Here is a 21,853-nt window from a genome sequence, read left to right on the forward strand (position 1 = left end):
GAGCGAGATGATTCGTAAGGACTCTCGAAAACAGCTTGTAAACACGCTTCATAAGTGAGATGAGTCTATAATGCTATCACTACACTTCTGTGCCATACCGAAGGCGTTTTTTCTTCGAGAATAACGGAATTGAACTGCTTCTGTAGAGCCTTTAGTACCGGCGAAGCTCAGCCATAATGCTGTAACACCCGGTGCCTTGTTGTATTTCAGCTATTTGAGGGCCATTTTAATCGTATACAAACTGACGTCCGATATATCTTCGGTATAGTGTCAGGTCAATCTAGCTCTTGGGTCTAGCAATATTTGTTTTATGTTCAAGGTTAAGAATAAATAAACAATGAGACCCTGTGTTATGTATTTATTTGTTTTATTTAAAAAAAATATATATAAATATTAAGAATTATTATAGTTCCTTATTAAAATGAACATATTGATTAGGATTTTTGTTTTATTCCATTGGTATTTCAGACACATAAACCTAAAATGAACCATCTAACTAATAGACCAGCAGTCAGATATCAAAACGTTTTAAGTATTTATTATATTGATTATTGAAATACATTAGGTATTTCTTCATAATGTCGTCAATTCTAAGTTTGCGGGGCAATTTTTATATTTGGAGATTCATTTCTCAATTCCGTGATTCATTTTTTCAATTCGGTGCTCTCTCAATTCGGTGCTTAACTTTTCTCATAAACCACTTTACAATATTTAGTGACAATGCTATTTTTACATTCAGAATGGAGTAAAATTTATTTTTTTGTATTGAAACTACTTAAAAAACTAAATATACATTTTAGCACCGAATTGAGAAAAAATACACCGTGCAGTAGAAATGCCCATAACCACTATCGATGAATACTAACCATGGGCTATCGGGACATCTATGCGCCAAATTTCCAGTAATATTGCTCGATATAAAGGCCCTCGCCCACGGCGACTTTTTGTAGCGATGCAGTAGCGCGTTGCATCACTTCTGTAGTGCGTTGCAAATGCGACTAACGCGCGTTAGTAGCGATGCTCTCGCCGTAGGCGAAGACCTTATTCAATACAGTACAGTTTGTTTTGAAAAAGTAAAAGTAAATGACTGTTTCAGTGGTAATGGTCGTTTTATTATTTTAGTTCTGAACTTCTGATTTTAGAATTCTGATTTCCGATGTGTGCTTTAGTAAATTGCAAAAAATGAAAAAAGAAACAGTGAAACAGCGATGGTGACATTTACTTAGGTCACGAGTCCTATGTTTAAAACACAGTTATCAAAAAAAGAACTGAGTTTTCATTTAAAAAGTCTGGTCATTATAAAGTGCATAACATTCCCTTTCACAGTACCAGAGGATATTATTGTTACAGTAAAATATCTTACCCAAAAAATATCAAGTGTCTTTTAATAGCTACAAAGTCTTGTCAAATCCTTTTAAAAATGTTTAACGAAGACTCGAAACAAAAGGCTCTGTAATTAAACATAAAATAAACTCGACAACAAGTCTAACAACATTTATCGTTGCAATGGCTGCAACATAATCCGGTCCTTTATCTGGATAACGGGTAATCCCCATTTAATTATGTCCCACCCGCCTGTGGGGACAATTAAAGAGAAGTTTGAGAACAAACGTTGAACATTTTTAATCAACTGCCGATCCTGCGGTTTTGTTTTAAAGCTGGGCTTATGTAATTTGCGTGGTTTATCCTTTCAACGAGATAGGCATAGAAGCTGTGATTTTATTTTTGGAGTAATTAATTTCTTTTTTACTACCTGCGATTTTTAGCATTTCACAAACTTTGTCCTTCGCGGCGTCGTGCTACAGCATCGTGATTACATTGCTGTAAGTTAGTAGTGTAAGGCTGGGTTGCACCATCTTATTATAACTTTGACAAACGTCAAAAATCTGTCAAACTCCATATAGTTCCAAAATATTGAACTGTCCTATGCATGACATTGACAGTGGGGCGCCACCGTCTATACCGGATCGCTGGTTCCAATTTTTGCCATGTTGGAAACCATATAGTTGAACGATGGTAGCGCCCCCCTGTCATTGAGTTTGGTGGGACAGTTCAGCGTGGGTCATCTATACAAAAACATCGGATATAGATGACCCACGCTGAACTGTCCCGCGAAACTCAATGACAGGGGGGCGCTACCATCGTTCAACTTTATGGTTTCCAACATGGCAAAAATCGGAACCAGCGATTCGGTATTGACGGTGGCGCCCCGCTGTCAATGTCATCGATAGGACAGTTCAGTATTTTGGAACTATATCGTAATAGTTACGGTCATAGTTAGGTGATGCAACTCAGCCTAAGTAAGTATGTGTACGTAATACTTTTTTGAAGTTTAGTAGCTTAAATAAGACATACAGGTTCCACCTAGGAATCCACGGTTCACTTGGTAAACATCCTTTAACCTTGTTGGTTGTCATAAATAAGCACCTAAGTACCGTACCATAAGTTATAATAATTACGATGACCTAAATCAAAATTGAAATGGTATTTTACATTTATTACACCACAGAAGATGTTAACAGAGATTAGTTTGACAAGTAGTCGTCTCTACCTACCTACTACAAGGCACACAGATAGTTTCTGTTCATTTTCGTTCACCCAATCTATCGTTTTAATAATTTTCTGCTAGTTTTGTTTGCCTCGGGATTGTCGTCTGGTATCAATTGATTTTATGTAAAGTTCTCGTCCTTTCCAAGGCCCTTTGACATTCAGTGACCTGTAAGTTATATTATTCATCACTATTTTATTATATTGAGAAAGATATCACGTTGGAGAGCCTATTATACGAGCAAAATTGCTTTCTCTGCAGTTTTAATGGGCTCGATATTTTTGCTATCACTTTTAATATAGATCCTTGTCGTAGGCTATGAAAGAGCTAAGTGACTAAAGCCTGGTCCGTGAGCACGTAGAATTTTGTCCAATGACCCCAAGCTACCCATCCTTATCGCTCGCGCGTAATTATATTGCTGTCGCGACTGTGCGACGGGCGCACGCAGTGAGTGTGCGCGACGGACCAGGCTTTAGTCTCTATCTACGATAGTCTACTACAAAAAATGAAGCCAAACCTGAGTTAAGTAGATTTAATCATGGGAATCTACTCTTTTAAAGTATAGACTGAAGATTCCCAAGAGAGACCCTTTACCATTTTTTTTGTGTTACTGGATGATAGTAATTTACTGTTTGCGCTATTATAAAAAAATTGGAATGAAATAAAAAGAGGTGACGATGATAATTTGTCGAAATAGAGACTGTTGAACTGTTTGTCTCAATTATTATATCAATGTTTTATAACTCTGCAATCAAAATAACGTAGATTTATTGATATAGAAAGAGCAGTCTCATAAAGTTATTTTTCAGGCATACACGTCATATTATTATTAAGACAGTAGTTTAACGGCCAACAGCCAAAAAAAACACTATTGAAACTGCCAACTACTGATTAACTTTTTATATCTCAAAAAAGACGCATAAGAAAAAACGCAGGGAAAATCAATTTTAATGGTATAATGAAAAGTCCATAACGCGCTACTGAAAAATTACGCGTCCCGCTAAGAGAGGCGTAAAACACGTTCATATAGCTATAAAAGTAAGATATGATGGGTGGGGCTAAACATTTATGGGCGTGCTAGGGTTCCCAGCTATACTGTTAAAACAATATAATTAATACTGTTTCTCAATACATTATACGTTTTACTGTTAAACAAAAAAAAAAAATGTTTTCAGCAGAACAATGCCGAACACTACCTAAGAACACCGTAAATCAGTGCACGTGCAACGAATATGAAATTGACAGGAGGGCGCTACTATAAATACTGGGTACAGAATCAGAATCAGAATCAGAATCAGAAATATTTATTTGCTTTTTTACATGGTTTTACAAGATATTATTATTACAATTGGCATGTCCACATGTTGACTTAATTAGTCGTGCAAATATTGAAAAAAAAAAAATAATAATAATGTAAGTACAAAAGAACAATAATAAATTACAGCGTTTGAATGTCAGGATTATTATTACAATGGATTATATTAACATGCTTTACAATAAATAATTCTAGTCGAGAAAATTAAATAGTCTGTTAATCATAATAATTTGTCGTCAAAGTATTCTTGTATTGAGTAATAGCATTTATTCAAAAGCCATATATGCAACTTTTTTTTAAACAACTCTAGCGGAAACAGTTTAAAAAATTCAGGTAACTTATTATATATTTTAATAGCCATACAATAGGGGCTTCGTTTAAATAATTGCAGTCTTATGCTAGGAAACATTATTCTACTTTGGTGTCTCGTTTCCTTATTTTTATATTGGCTTCTTGTAACAAAATATTGAGGATTTTGTTTTACAAATATACACATTTGTTTTATGTACAAGCATGGTAATGGTAAAATTTTAAGTTGTAAGAATAAGGGTTTACAAGACTCCAAAAAATGTGCTCTGCAAATTGCCCTTATACATTTTTTTTGTGCTATGAAAACTTTGTTTATATCAACTGAGTTACCCCATAACAAAGTACCGTAGTTGAGTAGGGACGACACATAACCATGATACGCAGAAATAGCAGTTTCGGTAGACGAAATATTACTGAGACGTCGTAAAGCGTATACAAATTTATTAATTTTTTTACATAATTTTTCGATATGTGCTTTCCAGTTACAATTCTTGTCTATAGTAAAGCCAAGAAAATTCACATCGTTTTTCATGTCAACAGTTTCACCATTATATTGGACCAACAAATCTAATGGTTTTGCCTTGTAGGAAGAAAATTGAACAAAATTTGTCTTCTCAATGTTTATTTTAAGGTTGTTTAAATGGAGCCACTCTATCAGACTCTTTAAGGTTTCATTAATATCGTCATTAAATTTGTTTTGGTCATTACATTTTATCAACACAGTGGTATCGTCTGCAAACATAAAACATGTATGTTTTGTTACCTTAGGCAGGTCATTAATGTATAGTAAAAACAGTAGAGGTCCTAGCACACTGCCTTGTGGCACTCCACAGGCGTTTATTCGATATTTAGACCTGAAAGTAGTTCGTTTAGTGTCGTTTACATTTGTTATTTCCGTACATTGTTGTCTATTCGTAATATAACTTTCCAACCAATCGAAAGCATTACCTCTAATACCATATCTATTAAGCTTACTTAGGAGTCTCTTGTGAGGAACAAAATCGAATGCTTTGCTCATGTCTAGAAATAAAGCAACGATCGGTATCCTACTATTAATACTTTCTGTTATTAAGTGTATTACATTGTAACAAGCTAAGGTTGTAGAGCTTCCTTTGCGAAAACCATACTGGTTATCGTTTAGTATATTATTCGCGGAAATAAAGCTGTATATACGTTTGTGCATTACTTTCTCATAAATTTTTGAAAAGACTGGTATTAGTGTTATTGGTCTAAAATTGTTCATTTCATACTTATCCCCTTTCTTAAATAGTGGTTTAACAATAGAAAACTTTAGGATGTCCGGAAAGTAACCTTGCTCTATCGATAAATTAATTACATAGGCGAGGGGGCGGCTTATGTACCTAGCACATAACTTTATGATACGAGTATTTATGTCGTCATGACCCACAGCATTGGTATTTTTTAAGGAGTTAATAATGGATTGTATTTCGATTTCATTAGTAGGAGTTAAGAATATTGATTTATTATTAAATGGAATGTCAATAAAATTAGAATTTAAATTATCATCAATTGAGTTAGTCATATCAATGAAATAATTATTAAAAATGTCACATATTATATTAGGGTCATTATATTCTATGTCATTTTTCTTTATTATGTCAATACAATAATTTCCTGGGTCATTATTTAAATTATTTTCATTTATAATATTCCATGTCGCTTTACACTTATTAGAAGCTTCATTTATAGTTTTTTGATTTTGTAACTTTTTAACTTTAAAAATACACTTTTTAAGAATTTGGCTATATTTTTTATATTTATATTTATTGTCAATCCTTTGAGCATTTTTACTTCTAGTATACTTAATATATAACACCCGTTTCCTTTTACACGCTAATTTGATTCCTTTACTCAGCCATTTCTGGTGTATAAATTTGTTTCGAATTTTTACTAAACTTTTTGGAAAGCAGAGTTTATTGAATAGTTGAAATATATTATGCAATTCATTAAAAGCTAAATTAGCATTGTCATTACTATATACTTCATTAAATGATAAAGCGGATATACAGGAAACAAATTTATCAATATTTTCTTTGCTATAGTCCGTTTTCTGTATAGTGTATTCTTTTTTTATCAGTTTTAGTTTAAATGTTATCGTCTGAGCTGATTCATGATCGGACAGACCAAGTGTATGTAGATCTGGTTGAACCTTACGAATATTGCTTATAATTAAATCCAAACATGCTCGTTGACGAGTTGCAGTATTTATGTGTGATTTCAAGTTAAAATTTTTGAGTATGCTTGTCAAATTTCTTGTTGTATTATTGTCCTTTAATAAATTTATATTCCAGTCACCTGTCAGAATTATTTTATTTTTAAATTTGTTTTTCATTAAATTGTGTAACAGCTCTTGAAGTCTTGTCAAAAATAAGTCTACATTAGAGTCAGGGGTTCTGTAAATATTGACAATGACTAATTTATATAATGGTATTTGTACACCACAACATTCAAAAGTCTTAGATAGTGATAGTTCTTTACAGATGTTTATAATTTTAAAGTCAAATTCTTTACTTACTAATATCATAGAACCGCCTCTTTTCTGATTACACCGAGAGAAGAATGCAGCTAATTTATGATTTGGTAATTTAAGAACTACTTCGTCACCACTTTGTACAAATGTTTCAGATAGGCATAGTACTTGTATGTCCATATTATTACTTTTCAGTTCTTCTAGCGCTACTATAAAATTATCTATTTTATTTAGAAGGCCGGCTATATTTTGATGTAAAATTGTAAAGTTGTTATGATCGAAAAAAAATTATGTTATCATTTGATTGTGTTTGCGTTCTTTGAGGTGATTTTTGTGAATCAGTTTCAGTATCCGGTTTGTTTACATTTTTGTCAGGCGAATTACACATAGAAATTATGTTGATGCCACTGCTACAAGATACATTAGGTATGCGCCTACTGATATTCGTTATGTTATTACCGAAACGCATTTTTATACCATCTATAAAATCACTCTTATACTTTATAAAATCAATTTCAATATTTATTTTAAATGTCAGCTTTTGCAAATATGATTTATAATTTTCGTTATTATTTTTATTAGCATCTATATATGTGCAATTGTCATATTTACTTATCAACATAAAAAGTTCATTATTTAATCTATTTACATTTAGATGCCGATTTTTTGACACATTTATCACAAAAACTTTACAATTATTAAATTTACATAAAGTGTTGCATACATTATGAAATAACAAATAAGGGTCTGTGTCGTTAGATCCTACAGACAAAACTATAATATCATCATTATTAACATTGTCAGACAAAACCTTGAAACTTTGTAAGATATCGCTGCTTTGGGCTTGAGGTTTGATAAGACTGATAACGTTATACGCATCGTTCCACCGTCCAAAGCGTGACTCCAACAATTTCAACGCTAAACCACGTACTTGTTGATCTCCCACGATATATATGTTCTTCTTTTTAGATTTAGTTTCTTTTGATAGATGTTCGTTTCTTTCCGATTTATTAGAATCGGTTTTAGGTATATTTAAACCTTCAAAACTTTGGTTTGCAGCTAGTGAGTGTCTTAATTCAGAGGTTTCCTTCCGCTTCTCACCAGAAGCTCGATTTGTACTTGATGACAATCTTAAATCAGACATTTTTTTCCGAGTTTTACAGGATTTCTTGCTAGAGCTGGACACTAGCTTTAGTCGATGTATATTTGTTTCGTTTTTAGCTAGTTTTTCTGTTAAATAGGTATTTTCCGAAACAAGATTTTCTATTTCCCTCTCTGCAATGTCTAATTTCGACTGTAAGCTTAATATCTTTAGCTTTAGCTCTTCCAGGTCTTCTGGCCTGACTGTCGATAACTCCGGGCAACTTCTGTTCAATCTTGAGTTGTCATCATCATCATAATCATCATCCAATAAAGTTTCAGTCAGTGAATCATAAGAGTTTGATGTTGAAATGTTGATGATGTCCTTCCTTCTAACAGTAACGTTCTCAGTGTTAGGAGTAGACATGTTTATTTTTGAACTTGTAGGTTGCGTGCAAGGAAGACATTTCCATCGTCTTTTATGTTCGTCATTCATTATAAAAAAACGCTTCTCTGCACCTGCACAGTCGATGTCGTAGCTGATACCGCATACTGAACATGTCAAATATTGCTTTCTTGGTAGATTTTTTGAGCATTTGCCGCATTTCCCAGTCATTTTGCTGATATGTTATGAAATAAAAAAATCAAAACAAAAAAGCAAAAAGAAAAAAGCAAAAAGTAAAAATGTTCGCCGCAGTGAGATTCGAACCCTCAATATTGGGCCACCGCGCTTTAACTTTCCAACACCACAATCACGGAGCTACGCTGACACATGACGTCATCGACGAAAAGTTTGCTTTTATTGTCGTGGTAAAGTTTGCTTTGGTTGACTTTCGTGACCATATATGGCAATTTGTTTCGAAAACGAGCACTTGATGAGTCACACACACAACGTATCACTGTTTGTTTAGTATCTTTGCACTGTTTTAAACCACTAAAAGCGTAATGTTTGTTTAAACAAAATAGCACTGTCTTTATAGTTTTTTGTGAGGAATTGATGTATACAATTTGTAGGTTGAAATATTCACTTTGAATCGCTTTAAACAACAATTATCAACGGAGCCAAGTATAGTGCGTGCGCTCGTGCGCACACCCGCGCGGGTCTCCAGTACTACGGTCTACAGTATATACAATAATACTCTCTGACTCTGACATGTCAGTACTAGTGCGATGAGCTGCTTAAACTTATTGTGAGGCTTTTAAAATATGAATACTAAATTGATAAGTTGTGCGAGAAGCACTAAAAATATAAAAACAATCTGTACTAAGCTCCTAAGCTAGGTATTGTTTATTTCTTTCTCAGTCCTGAAAATACTTTATTTGTTGTAAAAAACGTTGGCAGCCCTAGGGGCGGGCGTTTCCCGGAACGAACACTTTGGGAAGTTATGACTTTATGAGACAACGAAATCATTTACGTTCAATACCATATTCACTCAGCTGCTGACTTACCTGCCTACTCATCTCTCTGTTTCACAACTCTATGCCATCCTCCCATTAGCAGTGACGCGTAGCAAGCGTGATGGTAGCTCGATGATGTCACGCGTCACGTCATTCACCGCAAACACAGCGTCACCTGTACTCGTTACGTCATTACCGCGCCGTACTGTGGTGTTCTGCTGACTGAGTTCCATGTTATTGGCTTGATGTTTAGGTACTGTTTTTAGACCTTGTTAACATTGTTGTTCGAAAATTAAAAGTAATAAAACTTTTCCTTGCAATTAGAAAAACCAATTAAAAGAATGAAAAACAAAGAAAAACGTCATGTTTTCAGTTAAACGCTATGTCAAATAATTGTTTAAAAAGTCTACTAATTGAAAATACAATTTCTAAATTAAATACGGGATGATACTAACGTATTTTATTTTCAAATTTAAAAAGGAAATCTTTAATGTTTAATTAACAAAATAATAAGTAATTGTAATTTTATTTGATTCTACTCATGATATCGGTTGTAACTAATATGAGCGTCTCCCATCTTTCACTCAAAACCAACAAAGCCTTCACCCCAAACGTTCCACGGTAATAAAATTTTATTGCTCAAAATAACTGAATTAATATTTAAATACAGTAAAATAAGTACTCTGTTTGAGATAATAACGAATAGTTTCAGTAAAATAATTAGATAACTTATGTAGAAATAATGAGCTAGTTATGTATATTATTCAGATGCACAAACACAAATTAGTTTAGAGGAGAGTCGTGGGATTAATGAGTTTGAATAAATTAATGCGCATGGGTGACTTTTGTCACCGTGACAGTATGTCTGTCCATAGATAAGCATAAGTACTACTCGTACGTTGTATTTTTGAGAAAGACATCAGTCACGGTGACAAAAAGTCACTCGTGCACGCATAGCCTTAATTATTTCTTTTGTAGTATGATATCGCAGAAGGAATGATAACCCTGCCAGCGGGTCAATCGGCGGGGTATGGAGTGACCGCGAATATAATATGGGCGTATTAATTAACATCGTTTGCTTAAGCTTGGGGCGATAAGAGGATTGATTAACGAACATACGAAGGACGATTATATAAGAGAAGTTTAGGCGATTCTGGCAGAGTAAGTATATACAAAACCACTTTTGACTGCAAATTTCAGTTAATAGTGGTTTTGACCGATGGCCTTAGTCAATATTACTTTTGACAAATTTTTCTAGTCGTATCATAGAACTTACACGGGATAGGCAAGTAATATTTTCAGGTATTATAGATAATTATATCATGCATCAATATAAAGTAAATATAGCTGCCAATTTTCTAGGACAACGGAGAAAAAAATGTTTTCTGAAAATCATAAATTATTAAATAATTCCTAAATTACTGCAGCAATAACCATTTATTTCTGCATAAAGGTAGACGTTATAGTGATAGGTAAATTTATTTAACAAAATTCTGCCTTAATGTAATTTTTTTAGAAAATATGCTTCTAAAACTGTTTTTTTTATAAAATCACAATATCGAATATTTCTTCGAAACTAAGCAAATACAACTACTAGTTCCTTCATCAATTTTATACATAATAGTAATATCTAACGATTGAATTAATAAAACAGGGATGTCCGCTTCTAAGCCAAAATAAAACACTGTGCGAGGAGAGTTATAACAAATGTGATTTGGCTCACCTAAACAGCTATCGGACTGTCAATTTCACGCAAACTATCTAGTGTTAAAAGAGCAATATTAAAGAACACGAAAAATGGCTAGCCCGTTACACTGTCATAATAATAATTATGTTCAGATATACTGACTTTGTTACAACTCTCCTGAGTCCCCCCTACTTGATTATAATTTCCAATGTATAAAGTAAAAGTCGTCATTTTCCCAAGTTCCCCGCCCTCCCCTTATCATAAGATATCTCGCAAAGCTAAAGTAACATACTACAAGTAGTTTCGTTTAACTTTGCTCGTGAGCTCTCATGGAATCTCATTAAGTTCTTAATTGAATAATTGAGTTGCTTCCCTTTCAAGTTTTGCTTACTCTGAAACGTACCTACATTAAGATATTAGTTTCTTTTGAAACCGAATAACATAATAGTAGAGCTTTGAGCTCTAAGATTTTTGGTTTATAATACGTAATTCCGTTTATACAGGGTGTCATGGAATTTCTTGATTCATTTTATTTTTGCAAGTATTTTTAAAAGCTTTTTTTACACGTCCTAGTGTTAACCCTACCACTGCTTCGAGACAATAAATGCGCCAGTGTTGAGAAGAAGCAGCGCAAGAAACTCAAGTCACTATTTGTCAGCCATTGTCAGAAAAAAATTGTTTTTAAAGACTGAAGATTGTTTCTTATGGTGAGATTTAAAAACGGGATTCCCACTCCTGTGTAGCCAAGATCTAGAGCTTGACCGCCAATAAAAACCAACCAGTGAAGGTCAAGTTTGTCCCGGGGGAAAGTTAAGCTGTCATTGGACCCGCAACGAAATTAATCAGAAGAACATAGGAGTTTGAAGTTAAAATGTACTTCCCTCGAGTGCAAAGTGGATGACAGGTGATGAACAAATGTATTAAATAAAAACTTGTGGTATTATTACGCAACTTATTTTCCATAGAAAACTAATTTATTTGGAAACACCCTGTATGTAAGTAGATCAACATCACATTTCTTTTGATAGAATTTTTAGTAGAGAACTTAATAAAATATTGAATGTGCTAAATCACGTTTGATGAAAAAGGAATATTGTGTTAGCAAGTTGAGTATACATATAACGATATTAGCCTCCATTGAAAGGTTTTTATTATTTGGATTTGCTTTTGTAGAGTATTTTTATTTTATTCGTACACACAGTAACAGTAAAAGTACCTAATCTTTCTTTCGACGATCTAGTGAAGGTCGCAGGAAGCGCTTGGATGCGGGCAGCGCAAGACTGGTTGAAGCGGCAATCCTTGGGGGAGGTCTTTGTCCAGCAGTGGACGTCATTTGTCTGAAACGAACCTATTTCAATGTTTCTATAGACGAGCAGAAGGTCGCGGGAAGAGCCTGGATGCGGGCGGCGCAGGACCGTTCGTTGTGGAAATCCTTGGGGGAGGCCTTTGTCCAGCTGTTGTATCTTTTGATTGTTGTCAGCGTCAAATACTTCGTGACACCCAAAGCACATGAGTAAAGAAAAGAAACAAAAAGTTGTAAACACAACCTTAATCCAATTGCATTAAGGACGAACTTTTTGGTTACTTTGGGTGTCACGAATTATTTGACGCTGAATGTAAGTAGGTACTACTACAGTCGAAGGTGCCCAAGTAGCAATTGGTATTAATGGCAAAATCTTACTTGTCTTAACTCTATCTAAATTTACACTTAAGCTAAAACCAAATACACTTAGAGTAGAGATTTTTATCTTTAAGACTTTATATTCTTCATCGAGCGCTACTTAAGCAAATTAAGAATACCCAAAACCAAGTTAAGTATTCTTTAGATAATTTAGTCTTAAGTTATTCTTAGCTTAAGTTAAAAAAATATTATTTTACTAAATTAAGATTTTTTGTATGCTCACTTAATACTAAATAGTATAGATGAAGTATTATTTAAGTGTTGCAAAGTAAATAAAGTATTCGTAGATTTACTTAGGACTTTTTAAAGACCATTGTCCTAAAAATAGTTTTCTGAAGATTAAGTTAATTATCTTTTTACTAGAATTAGTACATTTTGAGAAAAAATACACTTAAAGGGACGATTTCGATAAAACAGGATCACGTAATGCACGCCCGCGGCGTGCGCCCGCCGCGGGCACCTGCGTGCATTAATTTTTGATACAAAATGCGTGCGGTCGCCCGCGAACTAAATTATGCTATTATAAGTAATTATAAAATTTGATTTACTAAAATATTGTCTAAAATATTTTCGAAATTGTATGGTAAAGTTGAGTGCAACAATGATATTATACAATTTAACTAACTAGGTGACAGTGGGTACTTTTAAAAAATCTTAACATAATTATTACCGAAAAATATTTGTAATAATTGTAATCCACACTAATTTACGATTCTAAATCTTCTCATTTAATAAATTAGAAACACTGTGTGATTAAATTTAACAAAATTACAAATTGTTAAAAGTTCCTCTCTTTCCTCTTTAACCGCCTCTGTGGTCTAGTGGTAAGACCACCTGCTTCAGACGCAGAATGATTTCTAGTGGGGGCAGATTTTTCTGTTCGGTTTGGTAGGTGGTAGGGCTTGTTCTAAGTCCGCCTGGCCAGCTACAACCATCTTACCTAAGTCTGTCGCCATAACAACAATGTTAACATCATTATTGTGTTCCGGCAGTTAGAGGTAAGATAGCCAGTTCCTCCGTGTTTGAGGATTCCGGGCGAAGCTCGCTTCCACCTTCGGCCTGATCGTCACTTACCATCAGGTGAGATACAGGCCAAGAGCTTCATCGTTGTGGATAAAAAAAATCCATAAAAACGATTAAATAAAAACTTTTCACAATAAAATACGTCATGTGTTCATTAACACGGCAAAAATCATATGGCCGATATTCAATTAATTTAATTGCTTATCGCTGAGTGTAGCAATTACAGAGTTCAAAGAATTCTTTACGAAATATGAGGGTAGTGCAATTTACCCACCAGTACAATATACCGAACTTTCCCCTATATGTCATAATAAAACTAAAAACGAAAAACCAATTAGTCCCATTAGAACCATTTTCAACTTCCACACGGACAAAGTCAAGGGAAAATTATTGTAATTAATAAATAAGTTAGTAAATGAATTGTTCTCTAATGTATAGCAGCACCAATAATTTAGCAAGACTAAGACAGAATGAAAACTATCTAGTTTTAACTAATTAAAACTAAAGATCTACTTGATACCACATGCACTTAAGTAATACTTCATCAAGTGAATTTTAAGTGTAAGTTAAATCTAATGTTTCTTAACTAATACTATGTAAAGTATAACTTGACTCAACTCTTTCTTTACTAAACTTACAAATTCAAAATCTTCTATTCTCTTGCTACATTAAGACAAATTAGAATTACCGCCATTATGAGCTATGTGTAACAAAAAATAAATCAGAAATTAACCAATAATATCATAACAAGAGGACATTTAAATTGAAGTACGTCTTTGTTACACTATTTCTAGTTGCATAAATGTCTAAGAATGTTTGCATAAAATAAAATATTATTTTATAACCTCAAACTTTTATTTATACAATACAATTTCGTAATATTTTATTGATCTTATTAGGTTTTTTTCAAGGCCCTCCTGTTTTATAACATTATCCATTGATTTTACACGAGAAACCAAATTGCGTTTTATATTTCCTATGCAAAAATGACATTCACGGTCTTTTCTAGACATAATATAAATTAGTTATTAAAATAATGTAATCGCCATTTTCATTAACCTTTATCTAAAGTTGATTTAGTGTTAAAGATTACAATGTTTTCTAAATTAAAGTTCCTCTTTAATAAAAAGTGTCTTACATAGTTCTTCATGAAGTTAAATAAACCTTAGCTCTAAAAATAATTATTAGTCTTAAATAAGTATTCAAGATATCTTCAACTCTGTTTCCTTGTCTACAGTCATACTACAAGATATATTATAGTAATTGTTTAGAAATTCTTAAAACTACACTCTTAATTAGGGTTTAAGTCTGCCTTAAGCGTTGTCTTAACTCTGTCTCAGTGATTTCCAAAGGATTGTGCCCTTTTTTGCTTACCATTGTCTTGGGGGATAACTTCAAGATTTCTTGGGTGCGACTATTGTCTTGGCCAAGACAACGGCTGGAATTAGTCTATTAGTCTTCAAGATATCTTCAATGCCTTATGAAGATAATCTGATGCTACTTGGGTGGTCAAACATTGTTGCATCTTATGTAATCGTGATAGATGCCATTTTGCACCAAAAAAATTATCGAAAACTACACATTCGGCGTTAAATGTTAAAAGTATTTTTTTTCTTTTTGATGCACTAAAAGCAGTTTGAAATGCGCGGAGCAGAAATGGAGTTAAATTCACGCAGAGAGAAGTTGTGAAGGACGTTTCAAATACGTTTTATTTTAAATGCTGAGTTTCAAGCTTTTGGCGTGCGAATTGTTTCTAGCGGTTTTATAATCCGAATGCATTTCAAAACTAAAATTTAGTCATTTATACACGTTTTAAGCTAAATGTGTATTTGTAGTCTACTCGTACACTGTGTATATGGCGCCAATACAGACTCCACTTTATTACTGCATTATGATCTTCAAGTCGCCTCAGCATTTTTAGCTTGGCAATCACAGATAGGTTTACTCCTGTCATGAGTATGAGTGATGTTACTAGATGCATAATAATATACGAGTACCTACTATACGCTTTTATCGTGGAGTATACGCAGTTGAACCCGCAACCTCTTGTACCTATCTGTGTGCTGCTCAGCCATTGCGTCAAATCATAGTCATAGTCATAGTAATTTATTCCATTAACAATAACATTATCGTATTGGATAATAAATCAGTCGCTTAGTAGCTATAAAAAACTCAAAACTCATTTTATTTTTCAAGTAGACTTTTAAAAAGCACTTTTACACGTCCCAGTATTAACCCTACCACTGCTTCGGGACAATAAATGACCCAGAAGAAGCAGCGCAAGAAACTCAGTCACTATGAAAGAAAAATCACATCAGCTACCCGATTTAGCCTTCAAAGTACTAACTTTAGTGTCCTAGATTTAGATTAGACTACAGGTGGTTTGAAGCGTGAATATTTCGGTCTAGATCCTAAAGTGCTACCTAAATCTCAGGGATGCCTGTCCGGTCCGACTCCACAAATATTTCAAATTGCAAGCTGGAAGTTCTGCGGAATGGTTTAATGTTACATAATAATTCTTCAAGCGTTTTATTGTGAACTAGGAGTAGGTAAATGGAAGTATATTGCTCTACTGTAGGCTGCAGTACTGGAGAGCAACATTTTTAAATCTGGCTCGAAGGACCATGATTAGCAATATTTAGTAAAAAATTATGGTAAACTGGTGGTAGACTCTTAAAAAAGTTCTGGATACGATTCCCAGCTGGGACTAAAATAAATTCGTTTGAGGAACTCTCACTGAAAGGAGGAACGTTTAATGGTATAAAGTCGTTTATTTTAAAGTAAGAGTGAAGTAGGTAAATGGAATATGATGTAGTAAAGTACTAAAATCCGGTCCTGTGTTTATAGTTTGACGAAAAAGAAGCTACTTTAATATTTTACAAAAGATGGTAGGTACCTACTTGCACAATTGTAAAGTTGTAATAGAATTATAAAAGGCTGTATAAAAATGCATTTTAAGCGCTTAGCTGCTGCCATAAGTCTGTAATCTATAGTGGACGCTCCAGTGGTCACGTCTAGCTCTAAAGGGAATAGTCAGATTGCTTCTATAGCCCTAAAGCAGCTGCGTGTTATTTTTAGCAGCCAAAAATATCGATAAGCTTTTCAATGTTATCTAAAAATCAGCAACTGACCATAGTTTTGGATTAGTAATCGTACAGTACGGCTAGCACGAAAAAGTTTCACCTCGAATCGTTTGCGTATTCGAATCGCCATCAAAAGATTTAGTACGAAAACTGCAACAGCGCCCTTGTGAACGTGTCGTAAAGTGAACATAGTATGACAAATGGTTGCATCCTAGACTGCATCTCACTTAACACCAGGTGTGATTGCGGTCAAATACCTGCCTTGTCTAGCATAAAATAAAATAAAACTTATTTTGAGAAGCAAAATTAATTGTCACGTTATCGTTTAAGGCTTGGTATTTCTGCTAAAGTAGGTATTTCGCGCTGTCAAAATCTGCGCGCGCAATACTTCGCCGAAGACAGCGCGCCAAAGAGCTCTCGCGGCTACACAGTATAGAAATACGCAGTTTAGAAATACGCAGTTGGTTAGGTTAGGTTGACTTCCTTCCGTTCAAGCGTCACACTCACAGCACTTTCTAATACAAATCATATCCAAGTGATACAAATTAAAACAACTTTCAAAATTTTTGGGAATATATTTTAGAATCGAATAAATATAACTGCCAAAGTAAACACGGTTCAAAGAGGCGTGGCGTCACCCGACCTTCCGGAAGTTCCGCGCCGGCTAAAAGAATTTCAAGATTACGTCACCCGACCTATCGGTAGATCCTCGGGAGCTTGAGCTATTGGAAAAACATTTTATGATCAGTTACTCGTAGTAGCGATTATTTAGAGCTTGGATAATAAATTATAGTTGTTGACATCAATTTTGTTCAGTCTTTTTGTTTATTAATAAATAAAAATATCATACTAAAATTGCATACATATTTTTGTTTGTATTGGTCTGGGTGTTTTCTTTCCATAATTTATGTATAACGTATGTACGGGGCTCTGTATCGAAAATCACTATGAGCAATAAGCATCACACACGGTTACCTGGAGTGCATTACCGCAGCAAAAAGCTTGCCATCTTAAATGAACGGTATAATATCGAGGTTTCGTCAGTACAGTTGCGAACAAAGGTGTTTATGTAGTGTAGTTGAGTTGAGAGGTCAGATTATTGAAATAATAAAACGAACATTTTATTTTTTAAATACATTTTAAAAATAATTTACATTACAGATAACAATGAGAGTATGACATTGCAAGGTGGTGCCAGTCCAGTCTTAAATCCGTTGATATATTATGCTGCATCTGCCATGTTTTTGGCTAAAAGATTCTTCTATCTTGCAGTTTAGACTTTTATTACAGACCTCAGACAGTATTTTTGGAAAACTTTTACGCATGGTGGAGGAAGGGAAGCTCTAGAGACTCAAGTCTACAAGGAGTCATATGAACTCCAGTTTTAAATCCGTTGACATCTGCTGCATCTGCCATCTTTTTTAGCTAGAAGATTCTTCTATCTTACAGCTTAGACCTTTAGCTACAGAACTTAGACAGTATTTTTTATTATTTATTTGTGTCAGTGTGCTCTTCTAAAGAGTGTAAGACGATTGTATGTAGGTACTATTAAAATGTAATTTTAACTCATTGGTTGTGTCTCATATTTGAGGAATGTACTATGTATCATGAGTAGAGTCTTCGTTTAAAAGGATGCGAACGATTTAAATTTCAATAGGTAGACAAAATTGATAATTTTTAATTATCAAAAATTTAAGCTTTCTCCAGTAACACTGATATTATTATACTGTGACTCATCAAAGTCATCATTGTCAAAAATATTGACAAATCGCGAACTGTCACGGCCAAAAAAGTGACACGCGTCCGTCCTCCGTAAGCGCCACCGCGCGACTGATTGAGATTGTCCAAGCCGTCATGGACGATTTTTTCCACATTTTTTAACATAGTAACTAAATAAGACGCAATATAAAAATTTCATCCGTTAAAAGCCCTCAAGTTATTTCTGAACTTTAGTTTAGTAAAAGATTTAGAATCTCAAATCGCTTATTTTAAAAATAAAACCATAAATAGAAAACGAATAGAGGTAACTTTGGGAATTTATTCTATCAAGTCAACTTCATCAAATCGTGTTTCCATCCGTTAATAGCCCTAGAAAATATCCTCAACTATGCCCAATAAAAATCTTAGCCTTTAATTTTACTGTTTAGTACCTCAAAAATGAAAAATGAAAACCTCATTTTCGCCATTTTCTCTGCTACCCGGCCTTAATTCAAAGATTGAGTATCGAATTTTGTCGAATTCGCAAACGATTCGAAGACGAAAGTGGTTCATGCTAGAGGTACAGTACTTACAGTAATATCAGTTGCTTTATGGCGAATTGGCGATAGTAATGTCTCGTTCGCACTATTGTTACCTACTATCAATAGTTGTTCTATATTAAGTACATAACCCCTCTTTTCCTTCACTGAACCGCAACTCCTGTTATTCGAAGTTATATACAGCTTGATTGATCGCCAATACAAACCCAAACAGTGATTAAGGCTAAATTAGTCACGGGGAAAGTTAAACTGTAATTTGGCAACAAAATAAACCGAGATATCGATTTCCTTCCATTGCAAAGCTTACTTACGACTTGCGACTAACGGAGTATTTATTTATTTATTTATTGATAAAGGTACACCAACAGAAATACACATTTAAGACATTAACAGTATACAACACATATTAGGGTTTTAGTTTAAATATGTACGGAGGTAGGTAATATTTTGGAATGTTATCGATATTTTTATCTATTTCCAGCAACACTACAAGACCAGGCTTTCCCAAGTACACCTCAGGCGACTTTGATAAATTTATACTTCCCCGCTCCACTCAATTCGATTTGGTTCAAGAAGACCCTCTGACCAAATTGGTTTTATGAGACGCTTTAGACGTAAAGTGACTTTAATATTTCTTTTAGACGGGGATTCTGTACTTGTGTAAGTACAGACAGTTTCTTTGTGAAGGAAGACGTGGAAAACTAAAAAATACAGACTTTAATATTTCTGAGCTATCTCCATAGATGGAGATTCTATATGTACAAGTAGAGACAGGTAGTTTCTTTATGAAGGTAGAATACCAAATTTTTAAAACTACAGTTCAAGTACAAGGAAAGAAACCTTTTATGCTTGAGTACCTAATATAATAATCAAATAATATAGACTTTTGAATCGACAAATATTTAATTAGAGAAAAAAAAAACAAAAGAAATAATAAAAAACTTTCAGTTTTGCCCATAAGGAGCCTTTACATGTCTCATAATCTTTTTGCCCTACCAGCTGTTTCATTTCAAAAGATTATGTTCCCAATAAAGGCTTATTAGGCCGGGCAACCTTAATTTCAGATTTTGCCCGCCACGCACATTTAAAAAGGTCACCCTGTATTATGTAAGGCCCCTCGCCCACGGCTATTTTTTGCAGTGGTGCTGTCGCGCGTTTCGTAAACGAGCGACAGCAACGCTACTAACGCGCTTTAGTCGCATTTGCAACGCGCTACTAACGCGCTACAGCTGCGCAACTGTATCGATGCAAACGCGCGACCGTATCGGACGACATCGGGGAGAGAACGGAGGGTGGTGCGGTAACTGCAGCGATCGGAGGTTATTTTGTACCGTTACTGAATCGCGTATGCATCGCGACAGAAGCGCGACAGTATCGTATTTGCAACACGACTAAATCGTGTTTATGGGAGGATACAGTTAGCTGGGCTGGAAGACGTAGCGTGGGCAAGCCTCCTACTATGTGGACCGACGATCTGGTAAAGGTCGCGCAGGCAGCGCAGAACCGTTCATTGTGGAAAACCTTGGGGGAGGCCTTTGTCCAGCAGTGGACGTCATTAAATGATGCCAAATTTTGGCTGAAAAGAACGAACGGACGAACACAATTTGCGACTGTATCGATGCGAACGCGCGACAGAATCGCTACTGCTTCGCTACAAAAAGTCGCCGTGGGCGAGGGGCCTAAGGTACTTATATTGTAATTTCAACTTGGAAGGCTTCGGTTTTAATTAAATCGAAATGATACTTATTTAAATAAGACAACCCTTTGATGATTTATCGATTTCAGAGCCAGTATCCTCAGGGTGATTACTGTGATTTATTAAGAAGAGCTTCGGCGTAAATGGCAATATTGACGAACTTATAATGGCATTACTGGATTCTAATATAAGGGTGAAAGAATTTTTAGCTCAGTAGTTTCGAACTCTTTTTAATATTCATGATAATCATCATCATTATCTCATAAAATTATCACTTCACGGGATTTATTGCAACAATATCTATTTTAACGGTAAATAATATTTACCCTCCCGACGTTTCGGCTCGGTTAAAAAAAAATATCATTATCTCAGCCATAGAACGTCCACTGCTGAACATAGGCCACCCCTAATGCTTTCTATGTTGCCCGGTTGGTAGCGGCCTGCGTCAAGAGCATTATTATAGAGGCGTTTATAATACTAGTGTGTTATTTTCATTACTTTTATTCGTAGAATAAGGTTCAGTCAGAAAGATCGCGACGTTTTGGGACAAAGTCAGGAAGAAGATCGTTCCTTGTTCACCAGAGGCAATTATAAAGTACTAGTGGCCGCCTGCGACTTCGTAGGTACGCGTGGATCCCGTTTTACCCCTTAGGGGTGGAGTTTCGTAAAATTCTTTCTTAGCGGATGCTTGCTTACGTCATAACACCTAGCTGCATGCCAAATTATATTAAACTTGGAAAGGAAGCTCCAGGATCAACACATCTACATCAACTCAGACAGCCAAGCAGCACTGCTGGCCTTAACATCCTTCGAATACACGTCAAAATTGGTGCAAACATGCACCGAGACACTGAATGCACTGGGAAATACCAACAAAGTAACGCTTACATGGGTACCAGGACATTCGAATATAGAAGGAAACGAAGTAGCAGATGAACTCGCCAGAGATGGAGCCGATAACCCTCAAATCGGCGTAGAACCGTTCTGTGGCATTACCAAACAACGAGCCACCACGCTACTAACCGCCCTCTGCAAACAAGAGGCTATTGAGTGGTGGAAGTCTACATCGGGACAAAAACACTCAAAAGCACTCATTCAGGGATATAGCAATAAAGTAACTAAAGAACTGCTAAAGTTCAAAAGATACAAAGCCTGTGCAGTGACTAGAATACTGACCGGCCACTGCAAACTAAACAAACATAAATCGAACATGAACATGACCGAGGAAACTCTGTGCAGATTCTGCCATACAGAAGAAGAAACGGCCATGCATGTTCTTTGCTC

The 21,853-nt window shown here is 34.9% G+C and overlaps 1 protein-coding gene across 1 annotated transcript in view; it reads left to right on the forward strand.

The window, feature by feature from the left end:
- The window catches only part of LOC135083168 (pikachurin-like), a 279,979-nt gene that overhangs the window by 4,595 nt on the left and 253,531 nt on the right, over window positions 1-21,853 (forward strand). The gene's annotated exons all lie outside the window — the stretch shown is intronic.

This window comes from Ostrinia nubilalis, chromosome 23 (genome assembly GCF_963855985.1).
Source record: "Ostrinia nubilalis chromosome 23, ilOstNubi1.1, whole genome shotgun sequence".
NCBI classification, from domain to species: domain Eukaryota; kingdom Metazoa; phylum Arthropoda; class Insecta; order Lepidoptera; family Crambidae; genus Ostrinia; species Ostrinia nubilalis.